The sequence below is a fragment of the Muntiacus reevesi genome, chromosome 22 (assembly GCF_963930625.1).
Source record: "Muntiacus reevesi chromosome 22, mMunRee1.1, whole genome shotgun sequence".
NCBI lineage: Eukaryota > Metazoa > Chordata > Mammalia > Artiodactyla > Cervidae > Muntiacus > Muntiacus reevesi.
This window is the reverse complement of record NC_089270.1, coordinates 12,854,373-12,877,550: the sequence shown is the minus strand read 5'-3', so window position 1 is coordinate 12,877,550 and position 23,178 is coordinate 12,854,373. Positions and strand designations below refer to the sequence as shown.

Here is a 23,178-nt window from a genome sequence, read left to right as displayed (position 1 = left end):
CATAAATACCAGAATGAGTTTCTGTTGCCTTTTCCAGGAGATCTTTCCCGCCCAGGGATCAAGCCCGCATCTTTTTCATCCTCTGCACTGGCAGGCAGGTTCTTGGCCACTGCACCATGAGGGAAGGCCCTTGAATGAGAGGGCTGAATCTCAAAAACAGGGCTTGAAAGTCAGGCACGAGTGCTCGCTTCGGCAGCACATACACTAAAATTGGAATGATACAGAGAAGATTAGCATGGCCCCTGCGCAAGGATGACACACAAATTCGTGAAGCATTCCATATTTTTAGTCTACAAGCAATAAATGCTGGAGAGGGTGTGGAGGAAAGGGAACCCTCTTACATTGTTAGTGGGAATGCAAACTAGCACAGCCGCTATGGAGAACAGTGTGGAGATTTCTTAAAAAACTGGAAATAGAACTGCCATATGACCCAGCAATCCCACTCCTGGGCAAACACACTGAGGAAACCAGATCTGAAAGAGACTCGTGCACCCCAGTGTTCATCGCAGCATTGTTTATAATAGCCAGGACATGGAAGCAACCTAGATGCCCATCAGCAGACGAATGGATAAGGAAGCTGTGGTACATATACACCATGGAATATTACTCAGCCGTTAAAAAGAATTCATTTGAATCAGTTCTAATGAGATGGATGAAACTGGAGCCCATTATACAGAGTGAAGTAAGCCAGAAAGATAAAGAACATTACAGCATACTAACACATATATATGGAATTTAGAAAGATGGTAACCATAACCCTATATGCAAAACAGAAAAAGAGACACAGAAGTACAGAACAGATTTTTGAACTCTGTGGGAGAAGGCGAGGGTGGGATGTTTCGGGAGAACAGCATGTATATTATCTATGGTGAAACAGATCACCAGCCCAGGTGGGATGCATGAGACAGGTGCTCGGGCCTGGTGCACTGGGAGGACCCAGAGGAGTCAGGTGGAGAGGGAGGTGGGAGGGGGGATCGGGATGGGGAATACGTGTAACTCCATGGCTGATTCATGTCAATGTATGGCAAAACCCACTGGAAAAAAAAATAACTAAGTAAAATTAAAAAAAAAAAAAAAGAAGAACTGCTGTTAGACCCAGAAAAAAAAAAAAGAAAAGAAAGTCAGGCACGAGCTTTCCATTCATATGAGATTCTACTAGGCCAAGCGAAACGATGGTGATGGACCTAAGAACAGTGATTTTCTGGAAAGCAGAGATGGAGATTGACAAGGAAAGCGCACAAAAGAAATCCGGGGATGATCGCTATGTTCTTTGTTAGCAACTGAACAACAACAGCATCTTGATAAGAACACGGGTTACATGCATACTTTTATCAGAACTGATTAAACTAATTAGTGCATCAAATTTAACAATACACTTAAGATGTGTATAGCTTGCTTCGGGAAAAAGAAAAGAACTAAGCCATTCCATTCAGAGGCATGCTCTCCTGATCATTCCCTGCTCTCCAGGGTGTGGTAATTTGCCAAGCCATCTGGCACAGGTCAGTTTAGGAAACACTTCCCACTCAAGACTCTGTGTGTGTGTGTGCTCAGTCATTTCCGTCGTGTCCGACTCTTTGTGACACTATGGATTACAGTCCATCAGGCTCTTCCACGGGATTCTCCAGGCAAGAATACTGGAGTGGGTGGCCAGGCCCTCCTCCAGGGGATCTTCCCAACCCAGGGATCAAACCCACATCTCCTGTGTCTCCTGTGCTGCAGGCAGATTCTTCACCCATTGAGCCACCTGGGAAGCCCACTCAAGTCTGCAGGGACTGAATATAAGCCAGAGACAACCAATAATTCCTTTCATCAGCTTTTGGTCCCTGTGGATATGTTAGCCTTGAATAGTCATCCTTTCACATTTGACCCAGGCTGATTATTCTCTCAGGTGACTTCTGGATGGATTGCTTGACTTAGGGACATATTATTTGTTTTGGACATTTGTGGTTTTGACTGACAGTCTCTAGTTTAAGGGATGAGAGCCTCCAGTAAGGAGTATATCCATAGGATGAGAGTCTGGGGCACTGAGGTGAAGGGAGATGAATGCTCTCTCACTCCAAGGATATGGACATTCTGAATAAAAGATAACCCCTCCCCCCAAAAAAAGCACTAAATAATCTATTCACAGTCGAGAGACAAAAAGTTACATTAAGGCAGGTGCAGAAACCAGGAGGGATCTCTAAGTCAGAGAAGAGAAATGGGTGTGAGATGAAGTCAAACACTCAAAGTTGGATACAGGCCTTAGAGGCGGGGAAGAGTTAACCCAAGTGAAGAACAGGAGTTGGGGTTGGACCCAGATAAGTGGAGGAAGGGGAAGTGAGTATTTCTTGAAGCAGGGAGCCTTGAAGGACTGTATGTTTGATCAGTGGCAAACATATTTAAAACACCTCCTGCATACCCAGAGAGCTACAAGAAAACCTTGCCATCCACCCTGGGAAATGGTGGGAAAATACCACCCACACAAGAGACAAAAATTGCAAGTCTATATCAAATGTGGTGGGAAGGCGAAACTCATACCACCCATCTGATAGGCATTTAACAGAAAAACTGGCCTGACTAGCGGAAACTGCAAACCCAGCAGAAGAAAAGGTGAAATACTTCTGCAGTCAAGGTGACACAGAAAACTGGCTGAAGATGAATTCTCTGACAAAAACTTTAACCACATGTCAGATGTTTAAGAAAAGAATTAGCCTCTCAATAAATGGACTTAGAGGAGCAATCTGAAAGGGAGCTGCAGATAATTATTTTCAAATTGTTTAAAGAAAAAATAAGGAATAGAAGCCATAAGTCAAAAATAAGAAGAACTTGAGAACAATAACAACCAAAAAAAAAAAAAAAAACCAGGAAAATTGAAAAATAATGAAAGAACCCAAATTATGTGCTGGTCACAGTCCTGGATAATAGATAAGAATACATCACTGCAGAAAATGGACAAAACCCTGTCTTCCAGAGCATTCATTCAGGAGGGGGAGATCACAAATAAACAAACATAGAAAATAATTTCAGCAGTGATCAACATCACTTGATCGTGCCAAGATCAAGTGAACACATACATTAACCAAACATAAAACGAACAAAGTGATGCATATATGGCTCATGAAAGAAAGAAAAGAGGACATTTGGTGTCATGGATATGACACAGTGCAGCTGTATTGAATGGGCATGAAAAAAAAGTGCAGATTTCACCACAATTTCATTAAGATTAAGGATCTAAGACATAATTCGACCTTCCTTCTCAAGCAAACCTCAGTCTTTGATTTCCCAAGCTCCAAATCTTCTTGAATTCAAATTGCTCCTCCTCAATACAATACAAATCCAGAAGAAACCTTCTCCAGAAAATTCAATTTCTATCATTAGGTGACTTCTGCCATTTTTAATTGAAAGCTTTATTGAAATAATTTTAGACTTATATGGGATTCTAAGGAATAATTCAGGGAGACTGAATGTACCCTTAACCCAGTTTCCCACAAATAGTAATAAAACTTATACAATACAACAACCTGGAATTAACACTGATGCAAGCCACCCATCTTAATCATATTTCCCCAGCTTTACTTGCATTCATAGGTGTGTGCATTTAGTTCTATATAATTTTATCATATGTGTGGATCCCTGAATCCACTATCACGGTGAAGATACTGAAAAGTTCCACCACCACTAGAATCTCTGGCATTGCCCTTTAAAGACCACACTCACCTCCATCTTCTCATGTTCTACCACTGTGCAAGCCTCTAATCTGCTCTCCATTTCTAAAATTTTTTTTCAAAAAAGGTTATAGAAATGGAATCATAACACAACCTTTTGGAAGTGACTTTTCTCATTCATAATAATTCTCCAGAGATTTATCCAAGTTGTATACATCAACCTTTTTCTTTTGATTGCTGAGTCATATTCCATGCTATTTATGTATAACAGTTTATTTAACCACTCACCCATTGAATTACACCTGTACTGATTTTTAGCATTTGGCTATTGCCAATTAAGTTGCTATGATTAGGGTTTTTAAAATATTTATTTACTCGGCTGTTTATTCATTGTGCCACAGTCTTAGCTGTGGCACAAGAGTCTGTTGCATCATGAGGGATCTTTCACTGAAGTGCACAGACTCGCTAGTTGCAATTCGCAGGCTCAGTAGTCATGACACATGGGCTTAGTTGCTCATTGGCATATGGGATCTTAGTTTCCCAACCAGGGATCAGACCTGCATTGCAAAATGGATTCTAAACCCCTGAACCACCAGGGAAGTCCCTATGATTAGGTTTTGTGCGAATGTATAAGTTTTCATTTCTCTAGGATTCATTCTGGAGAGTGCAATTGCTGAGTCACATGGCAATTCAATGTTCAGTTTTACAAGAAACTGCAATGCTGAGAAAGTTTTACAGAGCAGCTGTATCATTTCATATTCCCACCAGCAGTGAATGAATGATCCAATTTCTCCACGTTCTCACCAGCATTTGGTGTTGTCACAGTTTTTAAATTTTAGTCATTCTGATAGATGTAGCGTGATTTAACACTGCAGTTTTAGTTTGCATTTCCCTCATGGCTAACGATGTTGAAACATTTTTCATGTGCTTATTTGACATCTGTGTATCCTCTTTGGTGAAATGACTACTCATGCCTCTTGCTAATTTTTAAAGTGGATTTTTTTTTTTACTGCTCCTTATCTACTCTAGATAATTGTTCTTTGTCAAATGTGTGATTTGCAAATACTTTCTTCTAGGAGCTTTTGTACAGCGAACATTTCAAATTTCAATAAAGTCAATTTTATCAAATGTTTTGAGCTTGTTTTTTATGTCAAGTCCAGAAATTCTTCCCCAAGTCCTTGATCCTGAAGATTTTCTCCTTAATTTTTTTCCTATAAATTTTATGGTTTTACATTTACATGATTCATTTTCAGTTAACTTCTGTATGACATGTAAGGTTTAGGTTTAAGTCTTTTTTCCATTTGACTATGAATCCCCAATTGCTTCAGCATTATTTGTTGAAAATGCTACCTTTCCTCCATTGAAATGTTTTTGATCTTGGTAAAAAAATATATATATAAATTAGTTGAACACATTTGTAGTTATATTTCTGTGGGTTTCATTCTGTTTCATTGGTTTATAGTTCTGTCATTCTGTAATAGCACCCAATCTCGATTAGCATTACTGAAGAACAGACTTTATTATCAGGCAGAATGCTGTGTGTGCTTAGTCACTCAGTCGTGTCTGACTCTGCGACCCCCATGGACTGTAGCCCGCCAGGCTGCTCTCTCTGTAGAATTCCCCAGGTGAGAATATTGGAGTGGGTTGCCATGCCCTCCTCCAGGGAATCTTTCCAACCCAGGGATCAAACTGTGGTCTCCTGCATTGCAGGCAGATTCTTCACCAGCTGAGCTACCAGGGAAGACCATCAGGTAGACTAAGAAGAACTTATTTCTTCCTTTTTAGGATTGTTTTAGCTAGTTTAAGGCCTGTGCTTTTCATTGTTTGTCCTGGTCAACAAAACTCCTTGCTGGGATTATGCTAGGGTTATGTTTAGATTGTTTGAAACTTACAGATCCGTTGGGGAGAACTGACATATTTGCTATGCTGAGTTTACCAATCCATGAAGATGGTATGCTGCTTCATTTATTTAGGTCTTCCTTGAGTTCCTTCTTTAGTACTTGCAAATTTCAGCAAACAGAGCCTATACATGTTTTGTTATGTGTATACCTAAGTATCTCATTATCTTTGAAGTGAGTATAAATGATACTGTGTTTAAATTACAGTTTCTGCATATCTATCCTTAGAATATAGAAATGAAATGGATTTTGGAGTAATGGCTTTATATTCCGCAACCTTGCTGAACTCACTTATTAGTTTCTGGGTTTTTTTTGGTTTTTTTTTTGTAACTTCTTTAGGTTCTTTATATAGACAAACATGGTATATGCAAATAGAATTGTTTTATTTTTCTCTTTCTATTACATATACATTTTTATTTTTTCTTACCACATTGACTAGAACTCCTAGTATTATGTTGAATAAAAATGGTGAGAGTGTATATGGCTGATTCATGTCAATGTATGACAAAACCCACTGAAATGTTGTAAAGTGATTGGCCTCCAACTAATAAAATAATATTAAAAAAAAAAAAAAAAAAAAAAAAAAAAATGGTGAGAGTGAATATTCTTGCCTCATTCCCAATCTTCTGGGAAAAAAATTCAGTTTCACCATAAGTGTCAACTTAGCTGTTGATTTTTTTGTAGATGTTTTTATTAAGTTGAGTGCTTTCCCTCTATTCCCAAAATGTTGATAGTTTTTATTATTAATGAGTATGGGATTTTATCAAATGCTTTTTCTGAATCAATAGATATGAACATATGGCTTTTTAATTTAGACTATGAATATGATAGATTATATTGACTAACAATGCTGAAGGTTGAACCTGTGTATCATGGATAAATCCCAGTTGCTTGTGGAGTACAACTCTATAGATTGTTGGATTCAATTTGGTAATATTTTATTGTGAATTTTCAGGTGTACATTCATGATAAATATTGTTATGTAGCTTTCTTTTGGGGGGGATTGGTACTATCTTTGTCTGTTTTGGGTATCAGGTAATACTGGCTTTTTAAGATGAGTTGGGAATGTTCTACTCTCTTCTATTTTCTGAAAAAGATTGTATAAAGTTGACGTTAAATTTTCTTTTTTTTTTTTGCCACACCACATGGCTTATAGGATCTTAGTTCCCCAACCAGAGACTGAACTCATGCCCCCTGCAACAGAAGCACAGAGTCCTAACCTCTGGACCACCAGGGAATTCCTGGTGTTAATTCTTTACTGTTTGGTAGAATTCTCCAGTGAAACTTTCTGACTATGGAGATTTTTTATCAAGAGTACTTAAGTACAAACTCAATTTCTTTAATTGTTCAGATAATCTATGTCATATTAGTTAAGTTTTAATAGTTTGGGGTTTTCAAGGAATTGTTCCATGTCTTCTAAGATGTTGAATGTATTTTGAGTATAAAGCTGACTGAAGTATTCCCTTATTAACCTTTTAATGCTGCAAGATCTGCAAGATCCTTACTGATCATCTCTGTTTCATTCCTGATATGCATGATTTGTTTCTTCTCTTTTCATCTTTGTCAGTCTGGAGGTTTTTTCATTTTATTGATCATATCAAAGAACCAGCTTACGATTTTTTTTCTCTACTGTTTCCCTATTCTCAATATTGTTGATTTCTATTCTTATCTCTGTTATTTCCTTCCTTTGTCTGGGGTTAGTTTGCTCTTCTTTTTCTAGTTTCTTGAAGTAGAAATGTATTGATTTTAAATTTTTTGTTTCTAATGTAAACATTTAGTGCTATTAATTTACCTCTCAACACTGCTTTGTTTCACACATATTTTTATGTATTTTATTTCCATTTCCAGTCAGTTAAACCCATTAAAAAAATCTGATACCTCTTAACTGATGCCATATTATATAGGAGTTTGTATCTAAGTTCCAGGTATTTGAGTGTTTTTCTGTTATTGATTTCCAATTTGATTTCATTACAGTCAGATTATACTCTGAATGACTAATTCTTTAATATTTGTGGAAACATGTTTTATGTTACTTTTAATCTTCTCCAGGGTGTGATTTCAACGACAATTTGGGAGTGATCCTGATCTCCATTCAGCTCTTTAGGCCTCAGCTTCATCATGTATAAAACTGCTGTGGATTTAAGTAGATGTCCTGAGAGCCTACTCGGTACCAGGCACTGTACTGGGTGCTTTAACACAATGCTAGTCCTCATAACATCCTTGCAGAAAAGACACAGTTGATTCTCACTGTTCATGGTAGCTGTGTTGGATGAAGTTGCTGTGAAAACTGGATTAGTGGCTAGCAAACCAGTGGTCCTACAGCCTAGGATCCTATGAGCCTCTGGTCACAACATTCTATCAACCAAACAATATACAGCCTTGCTTTGTGTGTGTTTCTGTTTATAGACAAGTTGCTTGGTATATCTTATTGGTTAGTTAACAGTGAACTCACAGCCAACAGCACTATAACTCATATCTGAATGAAACTTACCTAGCATATATATTTTCTCCATAAGGCCCATCACAGCCTTGAGATTAGGAATACTAGACAGCAGTTCAGTACTAGGTTTGGTGGCCGTTTAAAACACCAACAGCAACAACAAAAAGCATAAAAATGTGGTTGTAGAAAGGACACAGGCCGCAGTGTCCCAACCTCAGTTGGGAACACACACATCTGGTGACTCAATTATTTTGCAGCTCTGTGCATGTCCATGGATGACCATGAAAGCGCCACAGGTACTGATTTGGGGCTTTCAAATAAATTTTTGTGAGTTGGTAAATTTGCAAATATGGGATCCATAAATAATAAAGATTGATTGTACTCTTATCCACACTTTATAGATGCCAAAGCGGAGACTCAAAGAGATTATGGCATCATCCAGTAAGAGGCAGGTGGTGTTCCTTCCACAATTCTAGTTCAATTCACGACATTCCCCCAGGCTTTCTCTTGCTCTTCCTGAACTCAGCAATCCCCGGGCAGAAGGGCAGCCCTTCCCTCCTCTGAGTTCCAAGAGCAGCGATAAGGATGCAACCGTAGCTCTCTCACATTTACTGAGCGCTTGCTGGGTGCTGGGTACTGGGCCAAGGGCTTTGTAAGCACGGGCTCACTTAATCTTCACAACCACCTTTGTGAGTCTACGTTAGTATCACCTCTGTAAAAACGTATAGAGAGCACAAGTGATGCGGCCACTGTCACCCGGCTCATAAGAAGAGGATCCAGGATCTCATTATAGGCAGCCCAAACCCTTGGAAGGAGCACCGCACACACAGCCCTGGACTGAACCCCACCTCTACTGCGACACAGCATGCTGTGGGGAAATTACCTATACGCTTCTCTATTTCTCTCCGAAAGTCTGTGAGTTCCCAAAGGACATCTTGCTTTCTTCCTCATTGTGTCCAGATGCTGACATGCAGCAGGTTGAATGACAGGGAGATGAATGAAGGTGTGAAGCTCTATCCTCCTGGTACCCAGCGCAGGGTCGGGCACACAGTCGCTGCTTAGTAGGTGTTTGTTCTAGAAGACGATCAACAGTTTTCATAAGCAGCATCACTTATCACCAAAAGAGAAAGGATACAAAGTTCTCTGATTGCTCCTGACCACCAGCCCCAGGCAGGCTGTGGAGCCAGCTCCTCTTCTGAGCCACAGCTAGATGCATCCTGGCTCTGGGAGAGTCCAGCTAATTAGACTCTTGTCTGCCAACAGAGAGCGTCGACAAACACAGAGAGGAATTGTTTAGCAGCGAAGAGGAGGGAAGGTGGGAGGGGGGAGGCGGGGCATCAGCAATTTGTTAGAGGCAACGAAACGGAGCGAGTTGTGCCTCCTGCTAAATTACCATATGTGCTAATTGTATATGCATCAGTAATTGTTGGCTGCTGCTCATTTACATTTGATTATTATATTTGCGGTTTTTAATTGCATTTGAATATGTCTTCCCCTAATACTGTCGAGATCACCATAGCCGTCAGCAATCCTCAGTGCTTTTTCTGCTAACAAAATGCAGATCTGCTACCCAGGCCCTCATCTTATCCATATAAAGATGGCAATAGCTGTGATTAGCTACAATACTAAGGACGACTAGTGTTCTGAGCATCCACTGTTTCGGAAGCTGTCCTGGGTGCAGAATTTTAAGTCTGACAAAATTGAGTTTCATTTCTGGCTCTGTTCTTTACCACTGTGTGATTTTATGCAAGTGACTTAACCTCTCTGATCCTCCATTTGATTCTGTATAAAAATGCATGCTTTGCACAACTACTGTGGAGGTTGATAACAGTAGGTTAAAGGGTCAGCTGTGTGGCAGGGGTTGAATAAATGACGACTGTGATTACTCTCATTTACCCTGAAGTCTTCCACATCCCCATTGCCTTTATCTTTGCTAAGAGTCTCATCATCACTCACCTGGACTAAAGTGATAAGCTTCCCAATGGGTCTCTCTGCCTCCCTCCTCTCTCTCCGGGCTACGGCACACGTACAGATACATATCTGAATGCATGTCTTTTCCATGTGCAGAGATGACCCTTTGCAGCCTGAAGGACAAGCCCCAACCCTCATAAAGAGACACACAGATCTTCATGTACAAGGTCTGCCTCCTATGATGGAGGCTGCGAGCCACCCTGAATAAGATGGTAGGCTCACCTCTGCCCCTGCCGGGAGGGCTGAGGGTAGACAGCCCTCAACTGCATTAGGATTGCATCAACTAAAGAAAACTGCCTTGGCCAGGGTTACCCCCTCCTTCCTGGGGCAGCCCACAGCCACTGCCTGGTCAACCTGGGGGTAGAGAAGCCTGGTCCAAAATCCCGACTCAGGGTAACTCCAAAGAGCTGATCAGCTTCAAAATATCCCATGGGGTCATCCAAGGCCTCACGGAGACTCCACCAGGACCGGGTGCTCCTGTGTTCACCATGCCTCCTCCCATCTCCTCTTTCTCCAGATGCTGAGCCCCAGGGCAGTTACTAATTAAGCTCCCTACCCACTCGTTGCTTGCTGATTTCCACGTCAGAGTCTATTTCCCAAGAAATCACCTTGCAACCCAGACAACCTCTCTCGATGGGTGACCCACCCCTCACGTGTCTGACACATGTGGACGCCCTTCCTCCCCACAGGCCACTCACTGTCCCCAGCTCCCTGCTGGCTCTTGCACGTCTCTCTCTTTCTAGAAGTTCTTTTCAAACTTGGCAGCCGAGAGAGCTCCTACTCCTCCAGCAGGTGCAGATCAAATGGCACCTCCTCCGGGAAGCCTCTCCTGGTTGTCCAAGGCAGTATTCAGGTGTGGGTCCTCTGGGCCCTGAGAGGCCAGTCTGTCTCTGAACCATGTAGGTCATGCAAAACCTACAAGGATGAGCTATTATTCTCTCAATACACGACGAGGAAACTGAGACTTAGGTTCTATAACCTGCCCAAGGTCACACAGCTGCTAAGTGGCAGAACCAGGACTTTGAGCCCTGCACTGGATGGCCTGCACTTTTATCCCCAGGGCTGTGTCACTTCACAATACCATCACCATTTTTGTTTCCATTCTCTGACTTGATCCTCACCACACTACTCCTGACCTTATTCGGGCATGGTCCTTAGCGCTTCCTTTGAATTCTCCACGAGTCCATCCATAGGCACAGAGAGGTGAAGCAATGGGGCAGAGTCGCACAGCCAAAACCAAGGAGCCTGGATGTGGACTAGGAAGTCTGACCCCAGGGTTCACACTCTTCTCCACATAGTCCTTAAATGAGATGGGAGTCACTGAAGGATTCTGAGCAATGACACGGTACGAGGTCAAAGGACCTCCCCACCCCCGCTGGTGTGTTGCAAAGAGACTGCAGAGGGGCCAAGGAGGGGAGAAGAAGATCATGTAGGGTTGAGACCGTGGTGGTCAGAGAAAGGTTATGGTGAATGGAAAGCAGCTGTCACGTTCTGAGCAGCAGTTTGCATTCATTCACTCATTCATCCATCCATTCATTCATTCATTCTCTGGGTGTTCTTATGCACCTTTCATAGTTCTATCCTCCCCTGTGTGAAGCCCCATGTGAGGTGTCAAGGATTATGGGGGTGAAGGCAGGTACAATTCCCACCCTCACAAAGTTCAGAACCACACCAGGAAAGGAAACGGGAAGCATGATTGCATAGGACATTCTAGGAGGTCAGGGCTCTTGGGGCATGTGGGGCTTATCTCAGAGGAGCCGATCCATTGTGAGTCCAGGCCGAGCTCAGCTCATACGAGGCTGTAGGAACTCAACAAGAGAGTTAGTTACAAGGGGCGCAGGATGTCTGACCTGGGGCTTAAAGTTAGAAAAAGTAGTGAAAGGTGTTCAGACACTATGGAGAGAAAAGCTGGCGCATGAGCTTGGCTGAACACTCAGAGAACAGAGATGCTCTGAGTCTGCACTGAAGAATGCATGTGTGCATGCTCAGGCACTCAGTGATGTTCGACTTTTTGCAACCAAAAGATACAGCTGGAATATTGCACGGGGAAGCCGGGAAAGGGATGGGAAGGCTGGGGCTGGGAGGGCCTTTGATAAATGCTTACCTTGGGGCTGCTCTTTAATGTACCAAACTCCTCCCCGCTCTATGCCCCCACACCCTAGAAAACCTCAGGTCCTCCTCCTGAGATTCTAGGCCTGGACACCCTGTCAATATGTCTACACTCTGTCTATGACAAAAGGTTCAGTCTGTTGAATTTCACACATTTATTAAAGACAGCCTCTGGCTTACAAAACAGTAATCTTGTGAGATGAACCATTTTTCAATTTGAAGTGTGGTCCCAGGAAGGCTATGTTCTCTCTCTGGGTTCAGTGTCTGCATCAATAACAGACGGGAAGGCCTGATGTGATCAAACATCAACTCCGGATCACAAAGTCTGCAATTTCCTTCTTCTAATCTCAGAATAATAAACAAGCAAGACAACCACTCACAGGCAATATAGCACTTGGACTTGCAATATCCTTGCAGATACTATATACTTTGCATATTATACTTCCTTCAACAATACCCCATGAAGTGTAAGTTGCCCAGGGGACATGGGTGCATATATTCACCACGAAAAAGAAAATTCACATCAGCCTCAATAATAACAGCCCTAAACTATAGGTAACCCAACTGTCCATCAGTAGGAGAATGATTAAATAAACTATAGCATATTCATATATCAGAACAGCACACAGCCATGAAAAAAGAAACTTTGGAAGTACAACAGATGAATCTAAAAGACACTGTTAATTGAAAGAAGCCATATATGAAAAAGTATTTATTCCATTATTACATTCATATAGGGTAGAAAGACACCACATAATCCTCTAGTGATAGAGATTGGAAGGACAGTAACCTCTTAGTGGCAGCACTGACCAGGAAGGATCATGAAGGCATCTTCTGAAATGCTGGCAAAGTTTCACAACTTGATTTGGGTGGTTGTCAACTTCCCTGGTAGCTCAGAAGGTAAACAATCTGCTTGCAATGCAGGAATTGCAGGTTCAATCCTTGGGTCGAGAAGGAGAAGGGAATGTCTACCCACTCTGTATCCTTGCCTGGGAAATCCTATGGACAAAGGAGCCTGGTAGGCTACAATCCTTGGGGGTCACAAAGAGTCGGATAGGACTGAGTGAGTAAACATGCACGCAACTAAGGCACATATGTACGTAAAATTTTATCCGAGTAGCTAAGCTTAATGCATTTTGCTATAATATGTGTTATACTGTTGTTGTTTAGTCGCTCAGTTGTGTCCGACTCTTTGCGACCCCATGGACTGTAGCCTATCAGGCTCCTCAGCCCTTGGGATTTTCCAGGCAAGAATACTGGAGTAGGTTGCCATTTCCTTCTCTAGGGGATCTTGCCAATTTTACCAGGAATCGGACCCATGTCTCCTGCATTGGCAGGCAGATTCTTTACCGCTAAGTCAAAATAAATTTTAAAAAGTCTCTGAAGTGAGTATTCCTAATAGGAAAAAGTCAGATGTCTGAGTATTAATTAATAGGAGGGGGAAGTCAGATGGCTGTGATGCTCTCAAAATAAGATAAGAACATAACTGATGCTGATCCTCTAGACACCAAATCCTATTAATTTTTCTACAGCTTGATATATGAAAAATAGACCTGCCCCTTCTCCAGTCTCAAATAGGTAAGACTCCTTAGATATAAGATCTCAGATAGCATGTGTTCATTTTCCTCAGAGCACTTATCTTAGTTTAAAATAGCACACTATTATGCTGATTGTTTGATTAATCTCAGTCTGCCCCATTGGGCTGTGAAATCTAGGACAGTGTCTGATTTCTCTTGCTGTGGAATCTCCAACATTTAGCTCAATGCCTCATATGTAGAACATTCTCAAAAAATATTTTTTAGTGAATGGTGGCAACTAGTAATAAACTAAGAATTTTATATGTGGGATGTTTATTGAGGTTAACTCAAAAGAAAACCCAAGATCATAACATCCACTTCATTTCATGAGTCTTTACATTTATATTTGGTAATCTTTTAAAAATGTACAGGTAAAATTTGAAAAATTGCATCAAAGAATATAACACATGTGAGGTCAAGGGGCAAGACCTGACTGAAGGTTACATTCTGGTTACAGTTAAATTAAACTAGACCTTAATAACAAAATGTTAACTAGAAAATCCCCAGGTAATTGGAAATTTTAAAATAAACTTCTCAAAAACTAATGAGTCAAAGCAAAAATTACCATGGAAATTAGAAAATAATTGGAATAGAATGATAATGAAAATACAATATATTAAAACTTGTGTGATTCAGATAAAGCAATACTCTGAAGAAAATTATAGCCTTAAGTGCAGTGTTACAAACAAAAAATGATGCTAAAAACTAATGTTGCATGTATACCTCTAAAGAAATTAGACAAAAACATTTTAAATTGCAAACTGGGAAATAATTTTTAAGTGCACAATCAATGAAATAGAAAAAAATGAACAATATACAAGATCAATAAAACCATTACTTCTTGGAAACCACAAATAAAATTAATAAAACTGTGGAAACATTGATGAAGAAAATAAGGGAAAGACATAAACAACACCAGGCATGAAGAAAGAGGCATCATTACAGATCCAAGAGATATTAAAAATATAAGAGGTATGGTAAATTAATGTATGACAATAAGTTTGAAATTTTAAGTGAAATGAGTAACTCTAGAGAGGCATAGCTTACTAGAACTAGCACAAGAAGAAATTGAAAAACTGAGTGATATTAGTTCAGTTCAGTCGCTCAAGTCATGTTTGACTCTGCGATACGTCAGGCTTCCCTGTCCATCACCAACTCCTGGAGCTTTCTCAAACTCATGTCCATTGAGTCAGTGATGCCATCCAACCATCTCATCCTCTGTCGTCCCCTTCTCCTCTTGCCTTCAATCTTTCCCAGCAACAGGGTCTTTTCAAATGTGTCATGCAATAAGATATAACCATTTACCAGGTTCTGAGAATTTCAGATGCATAAGCCACCACCTCTGCCCCAAAGAAACAGTCTCAAAAACATGTCTGGTTAGAGGACCAGGCTTGGTCTTATGCAGCCTTTCTTCAGACAGAGGGTGTGTGGAGGGGGTGGGGGTGGGAGCTCCCTCTAGGCAGAGAGAAGCAACAGGGAAAGTGGATGAACCCTGTGCTACTTCCTGGGTGGGGTGCTGAAAAGCCTAGGGGTTTTTCCAGGAGGCAGTATTGGAAAGGGATGCCATGTCCAAATTTTGTAAATTCTGAAAAGCCAGAGTGAAGAGTCTAATTATTCTGATAAGCGTTCAGGAGCCAGGAGAAGAACAAGGATGCATCCTTAGGAAGCCTAAGGCGGCAGTGGTGGCAGAAGGATTAAAAGACACAAATGATTAGAGACAACAGAGAAATGGTGACCAGTTACAGGTACCATCAATCAGGTGAGAGAGGAAGTACAATCAATCAGACGAGAGAGGAAGACGCTCCCTTTAGTAGCTGCTACTGAATGCCAAGCAAGGCACCAGGGCACTTCATCAGTCACTGCATGTAGCTCTGACCCTGATTCGGTGGTTTTACTGCCTCTATTGTGCAGATGGGGAAACCACCCCCTGGGCTAAATACTCTGCCTAAGATCACACAGAGGGGCTTTCCCAGGGGCTCAGTGGTAACGAATCCGCCTGCAGGGCAGGGGATGCAGGTTCGGTTCCTGGGTGGGGAAGATGCCCTAGAGAAGGAAATGGCAAGCCACCTCAGTATGCTTGCCTGGGAAATCCCCTGAGTAGAGGATTCTGGTGGGATCCAGTTCATAGGGTCAGAAGAGAGGGACACAACTTAGTGACTAAACCACCACCACCCCAAGATGACACGGGTTAGAAGTGGTACTGCTAATTTATATCCAGGTGGAACTCCAGCTCAGATTCTTTCTCCTCATTCTTTTCTCTCCTCAAGATGAGTGATAATGACAGGCGTGGGTAGAGGGGATAGGTAAGTGTAATAGAGTGGACAGGATGGCTAAAGAGCAGGAAACAAAGGAGGACACAGGGCTGAAGAAGATGCACAGATGGGGCTACTCATCAGCTACCTGCACAGTATCACTCTCTGAGATGAGGCAGGGCAGTCGTTACCATGGATACGGAAGATGATCCAGTTTCTTCCAGTGCCCATGAGCTTCAGTTTTATTTCCTATAAAATGGGGATATTGAAACTGATGTCTCACTGTTCTGGTAAGAATGAGATGTTCTTTATCTGACCCTGGCATTGTGGTAGATTCTCACAAAACGGTTCTGTTACGGTCAGTTATAACAAATGTCCGACAGGAATTTATGTAAAAGGGGAAGAGATAGAGAAAAGACATAGAGTATAGAAAAAGTATCTCATCACAGAAACTCCTCCTTTCCCATCCTGTTCCTGGAAGCACATCAACTAATCACCTGGGCTGGTTTTGCCATGGGTTGGCTGGAGATCTCCAGGTTGGAGAAGTTAAGGAATGTGAGGGCTTCGCTGGTAGCTAAGCTGGTGAAGAATCTGCCTGCAATGTGGGAGACCTAGGTTTGATCCCCTGGGTTGGGAAGATCCCCTGGAGGAGGGCATGGCAACCCACTCCAGTATTCTTGCCTGGAAAATCCCCATGAACAGAGGAGCCTGGCAGGCTACCATCCATTGGGTCACAAAGAGTCGGACTAAGCACAAGAAATGTGAGCTCCATAACTCAAGCCTTCCATATACTCATTAACAACTTATACCTTCTCAGAGAGCTTTCATAGACATCATCCAGTTTCTACATAACCCACTGAGAAGCAGCAAGGGCAGCACTATCAGTCTTCACATCTCAGAAAAAGAAACTGGTACCCACGTGGGGTCTGACTTCTTATCAAACATCGCAAAACAGTGCAGGGGAGGAGCCAGGCTGAGAGCTCAGGAGTTCAGACCTTGGGAAACAGGTTTTCAACCTATCTCTATGCTTGACATCTAGATCAAGGAAGAAAATTACTTTAATAAACATTAAGCCTATGCTTTAATATGAATTTTATGGGCTTTGGGCTTTTGCTAGCCCCTGAAGATACACATAGATAAATATACTTACCCCTTACTTCAGCAGATCCATTATTGCCTTAGCTTCTTGCAATTTTATAATTAAATTGTTTTTGTTCCTTTCCCCCAACTAGGCTGTAAACTCCTTAAGAGCAAGAACCACATTTAGTTGGACACCATTTTCCCGGATGCTCAACACAGTATCTAGCACATAGTAGCCGATGAATAGTTTTGGAAAAAAGGAAAGGTAGTGAGAGGGAGGAAGAGGAGGAAGGAAGACAGAGAGAGAGGAGGAGGGAGGGGAAAGGAAAGGAGGGGAGGAAAGATGGAGAAATGGAGGGAGTAAAGAAAGGAGGGATGGAAGGAGATAGTAAGTGGGAGAAAGAGCTTGGGCTCTAGAATCAGAAAGCCTGAGTCGGGATCCCGTCTCTCACCAATGGAAACCATGAGCAAATCTCTCCACCTGCCTAAACAATCAGACACCAGGGACCAGCCTCCAACAGCACAGTGCACAAGATCAGTGAGCTCACTCTGCAGAGGATACAGGCTTTAGTGATTCACTGAGGCTTCATGGTGAGGGTGTGATGGAGCCTGCTCTGAAACCTGTGCTGCCCCATCTCAGCCCACAGCCCGCCCCCCAGAGTTGTGGTAGAAAACAGACTTTTTCCCTCTTAATAGCTTTTAGGGTAGGAGATCTTTCCATGGTGGGGGACTCTCCAGTGACTGTAGTCCAGCGCAGAATATCTGGCATGTGTAAAGGCACCACACATTTCACCATGAGCGTCTTTAGTGACTCATTCAGCTAAGAAGGCAAGGTGCTTCCTCCATCAGCAGCGATTAGAAAAGGAATCAGAGTAGGACAGTCCTGGGAGTGAAATGACAGTGCACAAAAGACCAGTAACTTTATTCCCCAATGTGGACAGAAACTGTATTAACTCAGACTTGTGCTTTGAAATTTGACAATGAGGCTGAGGGCGTCTTCAAGTATGACCACGGCTCTTGCATCTTCTACCCTGCTCCATCGATTAGAATGAGAAATCTTAGTATTAGCTCTAATACACAGAAGTTCCACATAAATTAGAACCAACACTTTCTTCTGTCTTCTGACTTACACAATAACCCATTGTGCCCGAGACAGCTCACCTATCACACTGAATGAATCATGGACTTGGAAGTTGAACTCCAATTTGGAGAAGGGTGGGTTATTTGTTCCATCATTCATTTTTGGTCTCCTCTTAAGGAGCTCAGAAACCCATGGAAGCTTCAGGTAGGTACATTGGTAATTTTCTTTAAAAGATTTTTCGATGTGGGCCATTTTTTAAAAACAAGTCTTTATTGAATCTGTTACAAGGCTGCTTCTGTTTTATGTTTTGGGTTTTGGCCCTCGAGGTGTGTAGGATCTTAGTTCCAACCAGGGATTGAACCCGCAGCCTCAGCACTGGAAGTCAAAGTCCTAACCTCTGAACCACCAGGGAAGTCCTTACACTGGTCATTTTTATAAAGTGAGAGAAGTGGCATGATGGAGGCAGGGTGCTCTGAGAGGTCTGCAGAAACAATGATCCAAACAAGGGTTAGTAGGGTTAGCGTAGACAATCAGTGAGGACTTCCTGGAGATGAGGGGGGGAAACAAATAGACGCTGACCAGGAAAAGAAACAGAGGGAAGGCACAGGTGTGTGGATGAAAAAAAAATATCACCAGCTGTCACCATCTGTATTAGAAAACAAATGATGTTGCAGGCACCAAGTCTTCAGCCACTGCAGCCACCCTCCTGGACTGTGCAGTGAGGGGATTCAGGATGAAAAACAACAGAATATCGGCCCTGGACGGCTAAGGTGCATATTAAAGGAATGATTTCCATGAGCCCAGATTCTTACATCTTCCTCTACACAGAAAAGCGCTGAGTTCATTAAGTTGAGATAACTGTTTTTTTCTTTAATTAACAGAAATCTTTTGATGTTCCAATTACCTGGTTTTTGTTGCAAAAACCTATATATTTTGGTTCCTCCCTTACCTCTTTGGAGCATCCCTTAGAGCTATCTGAGAGGCTGCACCCCAGGCTTAAGTACCCAGAAAGTCTGCCAAATAAAACATAATTCTCAACTTTTAGGCTATGTATTCTTTTTTTCAGTTGATAGGTCAAAGGAACAGTACACGCAAAGGCAAGAATCTCGATCTTGCTGGACAGCAGGATATGTGTGGAGGAAGGGCTCGAGTTGAAGAGATACGCAGTGACCAGATCATTTGGGGTCTAGAGTGCCTGGCTAAGGACTTGGATGCTATCCTGTAAGACAGTGGTCCCCAACCTTTTTGGCACTAGGGATCAGTTTTGTGGGAGACAACTGCTCACCTCCTGCTGTCTGACCTGATTCCTAACAGGCCACTGACCAATACCAGTCAGTGGCCTGGGGGGTTGGGGACCCCTGCTGCAAGAGATGGAGTTGTCCAGTCATGAATTCACGAACGAATCTTTGTGACCCCATGGACTGCAGCACACCAGGTTTCCCTGTCCTCTACTATCTCCCAGAGTTTGCTCAAGTTCATGTCCATTGAGTCAGTGATGCTATCTAACCATCTCTAAGAGATGGGGTGCCAGTGGATTACTAAGGAAGAAATAACATGAATATAATTGTGGGTAGATGGGTCACTCCAGAGGCAACTGGAGATTAAACTGAAATCCTTTGTGATATACCAGGACAGGGAAGGATATGAGTTTTACGGCTTGATCATCTAATTGAGGATGTTACACTAAAGTGGAGAGAAAAGAAGCTAATGTTTCAACACTGTGAAACTGTTCATTAAGGAATATATCGGGGGGCAAGGCAGTATCAGTAAAGGAGCTTTTGTGCATCACTTTCTGATGCACAAAAGCAAAAAAGACTAGGAAAGGGCAAGGGGAAACTAACATAGCTTTTGATGTTCCTAAACCAATGCTAGAAGGAAGAGAAGGGAAAAGGAGTAAAGATTATGGCCACAGACTAGGTGTTTTCATATATGCTGGCTGGCCCACTTCATTTCATCAGCAGGCAGTCTATGCTACCTCTACCATTTTCAGAGGAGAAAAGTGATGCTTAGGTTAACAGTAAGGTAACAAAGGCCATCTGTGGAGTGAGCAGCAGAGCCAGGACCAACCAAAGGTATGTGTGGCTTTAAGTCCTAAGTTGGATCCTTTATGCCACAGGCAAGCAGGCACTTTATCACAGACTGATTTAGCAAAGGCCCCATCTGTTTGCACCTCTTTCTCCCCATGCCCTAAGGAACCCCCCTCATGGATTCCCAGCCTTGCAATTTGCACTGGCCAAGGTGACAAGAGCATCCATGAAGATGCACCACCTGTGCTCCAGGGCTTGTTCTCCTGATGCTTTGAGACCCTGGCACTGCCCTGGGAATGATGCTGAGCCCCCAGCTGATAGCCAGACAACCCCAGGAACCAAAGCCACTTGGCTGACAGGTGGTTGCCTGCAAATGTGTAAGCGGCCCCTTTGCCTCTTTTCTGTTGGATCATCTCTGTTTTCTGTAGACCTCAGTCATAAAGATGAGATCATTAGGCAACATTTAACTTAGCTCCTGATTTCTGCTTTACTAAATACACACAACACCTTACCTAAACAGGTGTTTCCTTTCCTGGGTTAGCAGGGGTAAAAATGAAGAATTAAGTAATTAAAGGATGACTGACCCTCTATGCCTAGATTTACCTTTGTAAATTTGCAGGTGAACCATGTGGGCAAAAGAACATCCAACGGCAGGCAGATCACATGAGCAAGACAGTGTTCCAAGCAACATCAGGAAAAGTCAGCAGGTCTGCACGCAATGGAAAGATGACCAAAATGACCAAGAATCTGACTTCTGGCCCTAACGATGAACTGAGAGTGTTTCTCCCTTCTCCCGTTAAAACTGTCATGGTTGGGTAGAATCTTTGGTCTCTGCACATAAGCCCACCACTTCCCTAGCTGCTCACCTTTCTGAGTCAAGTACATTTCTTCTCCACCGAAGCTTGCCCCTCAATTTGCTGGTGGTTGAGCAGCGAGCCGTCGTTCCTGTGTTCAGTTACATGGCCCCGAGCGCCCAGTTCAAACCACAAAAAGCACAGCTCAGTCAAGAAAACCCCATTTCGGACCCACCCCCCAGAATCACGAGCTAAATAGGCAGTAGCTGTTGTAAGCTTTGCATTTTGGAGGGATTTGTTCTGCCAAAAAAGTTAAGGGCTACACACAGTCACTGGTGAAGCTCAGTTGGCTGAATTGGCCAAGAATCCAGAGTTTGAGTCCATGGAAACTCCTTCTTTGCCATTGGACATTCTGAATAAAATTTTATTGTGGAAGGAGATTTTCAGCAGTGTTTTGAGAAACAGTCTAGTCGTCTGACCAGGAAGGGGTGAGTCTTTCCCCACTGACTTGAGAGAATTCCATCCTCCGCCCAAGGCTTGCTTTGCCTGTAGAACTGATGCTCAGTGGACCATGGACCATAGACCCTCAAGAGCCCAGGATCGTCTGGATGAGAGATACCCTGAGAGACGGGCTCTCCCCCATCACACTCACTAAACCATGGTGAAGCCCTGCATATACCCAGCACAGAACTGCGTCCATGTCTGTGAGTGAGGTGATTTGATTAACTTTTTATTTCCCTACAAATCTGAGAAATCACAAAGCTTGATCCAATCCCCAAACCCTGGGATTCGCAGCAAGTCTATTTCTGCCTCCCCAGGACCTGGCACAGAGTAGGTGCTCAATAATTGTGAGGTTTCCTAGAAGTCAGTCTGCTCTCTCAGCCTCAGTTCCCTTAGGTGGAAAATAGCATAATAATAATGTAATGGTATTCTTTATACTCTGCAAAGCTTTTAAAGAGAAATAAGTGAGATCAATATGTGCAAAATAACCTACATGAGGGTTATTTTTGAAGTGATTTACACCACATGAAATTTTAAAACTATTTTAGTATGTAAGGAAAAGGGACCAGGGTACAGAGCTAGACATAATCATATGTGGCTTCAAATTCTAATTCCCTCACTTAATATCTATGTTGCTGCTGTTGTTCAGTCACTAAGTCATGTCTGACTCTTTGTGACCCCATAAACTGCAGCAGGCCAGGCTTCCCTGTCCTTCATTATCTCCCAGAGTTTGCTTAAACTTATCCAACCATCTCATCCTCTGTCGCTCCCTTCTCCCTCAATCTTTCCCAGCATCAGGATCTTTTCCAATGAGTCGGCTCTTCAGATCAGGTGGTCAAAGTATTGGAGCTTCAGCTTCAGTATCAGTCCTTCCAATGAATATTCCAGGGTTGATTTCCTTAAGGACTGACTGGTTTGATCTGCTAACAGTCCAAGGGACTCTCAAGAGTCTTCTCTAGCACTACAGTTTGAAGGCACCAACTCTTTGGTGCTCAGCCTTCTTTCGGAGAAGGCAGTGGCACTCCACTCCCGTACTCTTGCCTGGAAAATCCCATGGACGGAGGAGCCTGATAGGCTGCAGTCCATGGGGTCGCTAAGAGTGGGACACGACTGAGCGACTTCACTTTCACTTTTCACTCTCATGCACTGGAGAAGGAAATGGCAACCCACTCCAGTGTTCTTGCCTGGAGAATCCCAGGGACGGCGGAGTCTGGTGGGCTGCCGTCTATGGGATCACACAGAGTTGGACACAACTGAAGCGACTTAGTAGCAGCTTAGCAGCAGCCTTCTTTAAGATCCAACTTTCACATCCATAAATGACTACTGGGAAAACCATGACTTTTGACTGTGTGACCTCAAGCAAATTTCTTAAACTTTTCTCCCCTCTGTTTCCTCAAATATAGCATAAATTATGAACAGAATTGTTGCATGGTTTAAATAAAATGTGTGCAGAAGATTAAGAATAGAGGCAAATGAAAACCTCACATCCATTAAGATGGCTACTATGAAGAAGAAAAATAACATAATAACAAGTATTGGTGAGGATGTGGAGAAATCCAAATTCTGTGCACTGTTGATGGGAATGTAAAGTGGTCTGGCTGCTGTGGAAAACAGATGATGGTTCCTCAAAACACTGAAAATAGAACTACCATATAATCCAGCAATTCTGCTCATGAGTGTACACCCAGTGTCCATAGGAGATTGGTGTTGGTTCCCCTCTTAGATACCAAAATCCACGGATGCTCAAGTCCCTTATATAAAATGGCAAAGTATTAACATTTGCATATAACCTGTGCAGATTCTC

The 23,178-nt window shown here is 42.6% G+C and overlaps 1 protein-coding gene and 1 non-coding gene across 7 annotated transcripts in view; one reads left to right on the top strand and one right to left on the bottom strand.

The window, feature by feature from the left end:
* The window catches only part of STK32B (serine/threonine kinase 32B), a 372,649-nt gene that overhangs the window by 170,835 nt on the left and 178,636 nt on the right, over positions 1–23,178 (bottom strand). The window lies entirely within an intron of this gene.
* On the top strand, positions 181–287 carry LOC136153100 (U6 spliceosomal RNA). Its single transcript, XR_010660340.1, has one exon. It is a non-coding gene; the product is annotated as a U6 spliceosomal RNA (small nuclear RNA).